General features: G+C 40.5%; 1 pseudogene; it reads left to right on the top strand.

The window, feature by feature from the left end:
* Window positions 1–5,183: 5,183 nt before the first annotated feature.
* LOC117024003 (40S ribosomal protein S15-like) lies at window positions 5,184–5,606 on the top strand (annotated as a pseudogene).
* Window positions 5,607–6,210: the final 604 nt, after the last annotated feature.

The following is a 6,210-nucleotide window of genomic DNA, read 5'->3' as shown; positions in this document are numbered from 1 at the left end:
TGTCAGGGGAAGGTAGTCAAGAATACTCAACAGGAGAACCCAGAACAATTTTTAAAAAAACTGAGTCACAAACAGAGGTACTGACTTATCTTATAACTTACCTTATAAGCATATCACCTTTTCACTTATCTTATAACCACAACCCCACCCTTTGCATGCACCCAAGATGAGGCTAAACCTTCACTATGCTTGTCTGGAATGAGACGTTGCTCTGACATTCTGAGACAGTGAGTGATTGGTTAAAGTTCACTAACAGTGCCTGGTTCATACATACATATAGATACAACCTCTTATAATTTTAATTAATATAAAATAACATCAATACAGGATACAATAGAAATAGGGAGGCATTTCAGGGGAAACGAGTGTTTTTATCTCATCTTCTAATGTACCTCACAGGAACATCCACTGTACAAATGGACAGTTCTAATTGTTAAATAGTTCTTAAAATTGAGCTGCAATTACCTTCCTTAGGACTTTCAACTTCGGTCCCTAATTCTATACTCAGGAACAAATCATGATACCCTTCACATATGGAGATATTTTTCTAAGAAAGGTTTAACTCCTTGCTCAGCAACTGTAGCGGCTCTTTTAAAAGTAAGGCTTGAAATTTTAAATTAAAGCATTTGGCAGACCATCAATCAATTAATCAAAACTCTTGAGTATTTACCAAATTCCAGGTACTGCACTCGACATTGAGAATAACCATCAGTAATTAATCAACTTATTCCTGAGGGATTGTTTTCCACTGGTTCTGTTGTTCTTGTTTTGTAATGCCTCCCCTGAAGAGAAAAATCAATTGAAAACTAAATAATTTGTGAAGAAAAAAGAAAGAGGCATCAAAAAAATGTAGTATGTGCTAGTTACAAATGTACCTGGAGGACAAGTGGGGTTAGGTATAAGGTAGGAAGTAATAATCTTCTTTTGGCTCATAGCAGCTCCAGGTTCTTTATATTTATTATTTCCTTTAATTCTTATCACAACTCTGTAAGATGGGTTTTACTCTCAATTTTCCAAAAAAGAAACTGAAGTTTTTAAGAAGTTATTTAAATTGCCTTAGATGATACACTCACTGTGGTAGAACCAGGATCCACACCCGAATCTCATTCCAAAGTATAAGTTCCTTGGACTGTGTGGTACTCATTACTTGCAAAGAAATCAGTACAAAAACATTAGCATTTATCTTGTATTTGATGCCGTGTGTGGATGGCTAACACTCTGCCTCTTTCTGCCATTTGTTTTACATATAGACCAGCCAAATATAATGATTTTTTAGCTTTAGAACATTAAGTCATTGGATTACAATATAATTGTGTATCATTTGCAATGCCAGAAATCTTTTTATTGGGTGCTTCCAAATGGATAAGTTACCGAATTCTTATAGAATGATAATTACTAATAAAAATTTTAAGAGACCATGCCATAGGAGGGAACTTTGGGGAGACAAATCATTTGGTCGTCTGTTTTGCAGGCTATTTTAAAGTTATCAAGATCAATGAGTGTGGGGGGAGGGGTGAAAGTAAATTTGGGGGAAAGCAGGTTTCCCCTGCACACCCCATTATTGATGTCAGAACTCTCTCACAGTAAAATTGCAGCTCAGAGAATCCTGGTAGGTCTCATCTGGGTCATTCCATTTAACTCTACCATGGATTCTGCTTGACCTTCAGGTTCCTTAACTAACTGGCCACCTCTCAGCAAGAGATGGCTTAAGTCATGTCACTCTGCCACCCATTTTTCCATCGTATCCATTTCTGCCACGTTCTAAAAACAACCACAGTGTTGGTGTTCAAGACCCTCCTCACATTTTGCAGTGATGGGAGACAGATCCAGTCAGCTTGTAGGCAAGGCACTTGAATTTTAACAAAAAAACAGAGTAGATGACAGAGAAATGTGGTTTTCCTCAGCCTGCCATGCCATCTGTGACATTTGCCATGCAGAATTGCACATTCCTCTTGGAGGACAAGTTTGCTCACCATTGTTCTGACTCCAAAATTATTTCCGATATGGGTGCCTGCAATTAACCTCATTTATTGACTTTACACTTGGAAGGTGTGGAGGAAAGCTCAATGGTGCTCTTAACTGCATCCTCTAAAGCTAACAAACAGCCAAGATGCTTTCATATGTGTGTTTTCAACTTCCCTACAATCGTAGGAAACATGAATGGGTCCTTTGTGTTAGAATCTCTTTTAAAGTCTTTAAAAGTTCAATGTGAAATTAAAGGAAAAGAGTTCAACTTACAGTTCTTTGCATCTGACCAGGCAGCACATCTGTCTCATTTTATCTTGGCGCTTAGAGGTCATGTCATGAAATGGCGTGAGCAAAACCAAAACGGACCGCATATGAGTGTTAAATATGAGGCACAGCCCTGTCTCCCTGCAAGGTCTGTCCTGGAGTGATCCTGAAAGCATGCTATGAAACAGTATCACCCAGCTTCACTGGGTTCTAGCCCACCAGTGCCAGCACCCCCACCCACCCACACTCCCTACCAATAATTGTTGCTCTGTGAGCCTTTTTATAGAAATAGTCATTCTCAGGGTCAGTGCATTCTTACCTTCTTGACTCAGTCTTAGCTTGCTACCACAAAAGTCCCAATTCCTTTCTTGCCCACAAAACAGCTGTATCAGCTTGACATAGTGCAAAGGAAATAATATTTGGTGACTGCCGGTGACAAAGAATGCCTCGGTGTGTGTGCTGTGAATGGAAGTAGAGGTTAAGGTATTGATTCACTTCAAAATCTTCACACATTTCTGCTGCTATCAGGCCTTAAGCATAAAAAGAGAATGTGGAACAGTGAAAAAGAATCTATTATATCTGACTTACAAATAATTTTCATATATATTAATCATCATGCTTTTGGTTATAACAGAAACCTACTCAAGCTAAATAAAGCTAATAATAATAATAGATTCTGTGGATTGTGGATACTGGGTTTCTCATTGCCTCAGGGCAGGAATGCAGCTGGGCCTCAAGAATGAGGAAGTGGAATGCACTGGTCCAGGAAAACCCCAAAATCTTCGCTTTCTTTTTGTCTTTATTTTATTCTCTTTAGCTGCGGAGTTGCTTTCTCTCTGATTCAACTGTATGGTGGAAAAAAAACTGTCACCAACCAAACTTTTTGAGTTTGCCTCTTCTCTATTTAAAAGGCCAAATGAAACTGGAATTTTTCAGTATTACGTAATTTCAAGAGTTTAAAGAGCCTCCTTGGTCAGGTGCCCAGGCATCCTTTGTCAATCACCTGGGTAGGGAGGTTGGGTCATGGTGCTCAAATATGGCTGAGCAGGAGCTCAGCCATTGTCATCAGGCAGATGGGAATGGTCTGGGCAGTGGGGAGATGGAAGGGGGAAGATACCCCAAAAGTGAAAGTCCAGGACCAATAACCTAATGGATACTATTTTATATTATTTATTTATGTGATGGTCTGCCTTACCCACTGAAGTTTTTGTTGTTGTTATTATTTTTATTATTATTCTCCTTTTACAGATAAGAAAAATGAATATCAGAGAGATTATATAGGTAGTAAACATAAAACTGAAACTGGAATCAAGGACTTTTCATTCCCTTCATTGACCCTTATGCGATGAATAGCCTTCATTTAAGAGAAACTTAAGAGGAAAAAGAAAGGTACATAGGTACCCATCCCTACCATCAGAAGATTTTAATTTTAACTGGAGATACAAGAAAGACTCTAATGCAAATAATTTAATAGCATTTCAAAATCAACATATAACATACAAAGCAACATGTAAATATTTCAAACTATTGAAAATAATTAAACTTTGGATTCATATTTGAAAGGAACCTGGGAAAGAGCGTGAAGAGGACACTTCAGACATAACAGATGGAAGGCGTCACACATTACCAGCAGCAATTCCCATATTAATACTGAAAATTTGACTCACTCATCACCCTACTTTTTGCAGAAAGGCAAGATTTATATTTTCAAAGAAACAGAGGCAGATGAAAGTAGAACAACAGAGAGCCCTAGATTCCCAGATTTCCAAGCATTCGCAGAGCACAGCCTCCAGCCTACCATTCTCCTCCTCAAACATAGACAATTTCTTAGAATTATTCTGTTTTCTGAGGCAGTCACCACAAAAAAGTGTTATTTTAATCTCTAGTTCAATAGGATTGAAGCAGAAATCCTTCTCAGATCATACTCTGAATGGGATTTAATTTGTTTTCACATCACTGCTCTTCAAACTAAGAATTATTTCTATTAAGAATTAGTTCCTCATGAATTTTTCTGAGCCGTTTCCAATGTCAGTTTTCAGTACCCAAGACTTCAGAAATGACATTCAGATCTGAACAAGATAAAGTGCCCAGTTATAAAAGAGCCCCGCTGAACAATCAGCAGTTTGCTCTGCTGTCTCGTCCCACATTGTAGTCCTATCGTCCCAACCAAAGCCCTTGAGATGGGAAGTCATGGACTTCCTCCGGCTCCAGACTCAGAGTTTCCACAAGCTCACCTTGTGACTGAAGGAATTCTTTAACCTTCTGAGGCTTTCAGCTTCTTCACTCAGTTATCAACAAATATCTTTTGAGTTCCAACTATGTGCCAGGCCCTGTTCTAGGCTCAGGAGGTACAGCAGAGACGAAGAAAAAATTCCCCATTTACATGGAGCTTGCGGTCTATTGGCCGGAGAGAAAGAAAAAAAGATAAGAAGTAAATTATATAAAACATTAGAGCAATACTATGACAAAATTAAAGCAAAGGGGAATAGGGAGTAGAAGAGGGTGGTTATAATTTAAAATAACATGGTAAGGATAGACCTCAGTGACTAAGTGACAATTGAAGGAGGAAAGGGATGCAGCCATGCAAATGTCCTGGGAAAGGGCATTTCAGACAGAGAAATAATAACCAGCACAAACGTCCTGAGATGGGAGCAGGCCTGGCATGATTGAAAAACAGCAGAGAGGCTGCTGGAGAGAGAGGGGTAGAGGAAGAGAGTAACAGGAAATGTGGGTGGAGGACAAAAGGGGGAGAGATGGTCCAGAACCTTGCAAGGACTTTGGCTTTATTTTGAATGAAATGAGGTCCACTGAAGGTTTAGAACCGTGTGATATATGATCTAAAGCTAGAGTTGAACAGGGGCACTCTGGCTAATATACCTGGATTAGACCTCAAGGTAGCAAGAGTAGAGACAGGAGGATTGAGTTAAGAGTAACCGGGAAGAACTCACAAGATGGCAGAAATAGAGCAGAAGAAGAAGCGGACCTTTTGCAAGTTCACCTACCATGGCACGGACCTCCGCCAGCTGCTGGACTTGTCCTATGTACAGCAGATGCAGCTGTACAGCGCCCCGCAGCCGCAGTGGCTGAACAGGGGCCTGCGGAGGGAACTGCACTCGCGGCTGTAGCGCCTGTGCAAGGCCAAGAAGGAGGCCCCGCCCCTGGAGAAGCCCGAGGTGGTGAAGACACACCCGTGGGACACGATCATCCTGCCCGAGATGGAGGGTGTCTACAACGACCAGACCTTCAAACAGGTGGAGATCAAGCCTGAGATAATAGGCCATTACCTAGGCGAGTTCTCCATAACCTACAAGACTGTGAAGCACGGCCGGCCTGGTATCAGGGCCCACTCCTCCCGCTTCATTCCCCTCAAGTAGCCTGCCCGGCAATAAAAGCACAGACTTCTCTTAAAAAAAAAGACGGAGAGAAAAAGAGTGGGGTGACCATACCTCCTGACTGCCTAGAGCAATCCTGGATAATGTGTCTCAATAGAATTATTAATGCCCTTCTCCTTGAAGTCTTCAAAGTGCCCCAGTTCAGATGATAAATCATGTTATCACCCTAATTAAGAGACCATACTATTGCAATCACACAGATGAGAGATGAAGGTGGTATGAGACAGGTTAATAGCAATGAAGAAGAAATGACCTTATTCAAAATACATATACATATATATGTATTTCTTTTTTTTTCTTTTCTTTTTTCTTTTTTGATTGGTTAACAGTGTGTTTTGTTTTGTTTTCCAGGACCCATCAGCACCAAGTCAAGTTGTTGTCCTTCAATCTAGTTGTGGAGGGCACAGCTCACTGGCCCATGTGGGAATCGAACCAGCAACCTTGTTAAGAGCATGCACTCTTACCAACTGAGCCATCCCGCCACCCCCAAGACATATTTTAAAGGTGGAGTCCATGGGATTTCCTGATGGATTAGATGTAGACCATCAGAGAAAGAGTGGAGTCAAGGATTTTGAGGATCAAGCAA

Source organism: Rhinolophus ferrumequinum, chromosome 6, assembly GCF_004115265.2.
Source record: "Rhinolophus ferrumequinum isolate MPI-CBG mRhiFer1 chromosome 6, mRhiFer1_v1.p, whole genome shotgun sequence".
Taxonomy (NCBI): Eukaryota; Metazoa; Chordata; class Mammalia; order Chiroptera; family Rhinolophidae; genus Rhinolophus; species Rhinolophus ferrumequinum.
The sequence above is the reverse complement of the archived record's forward strand: the minus strand, read 5'-3'. Positions and strand labels throughout refer to the sequence as shown.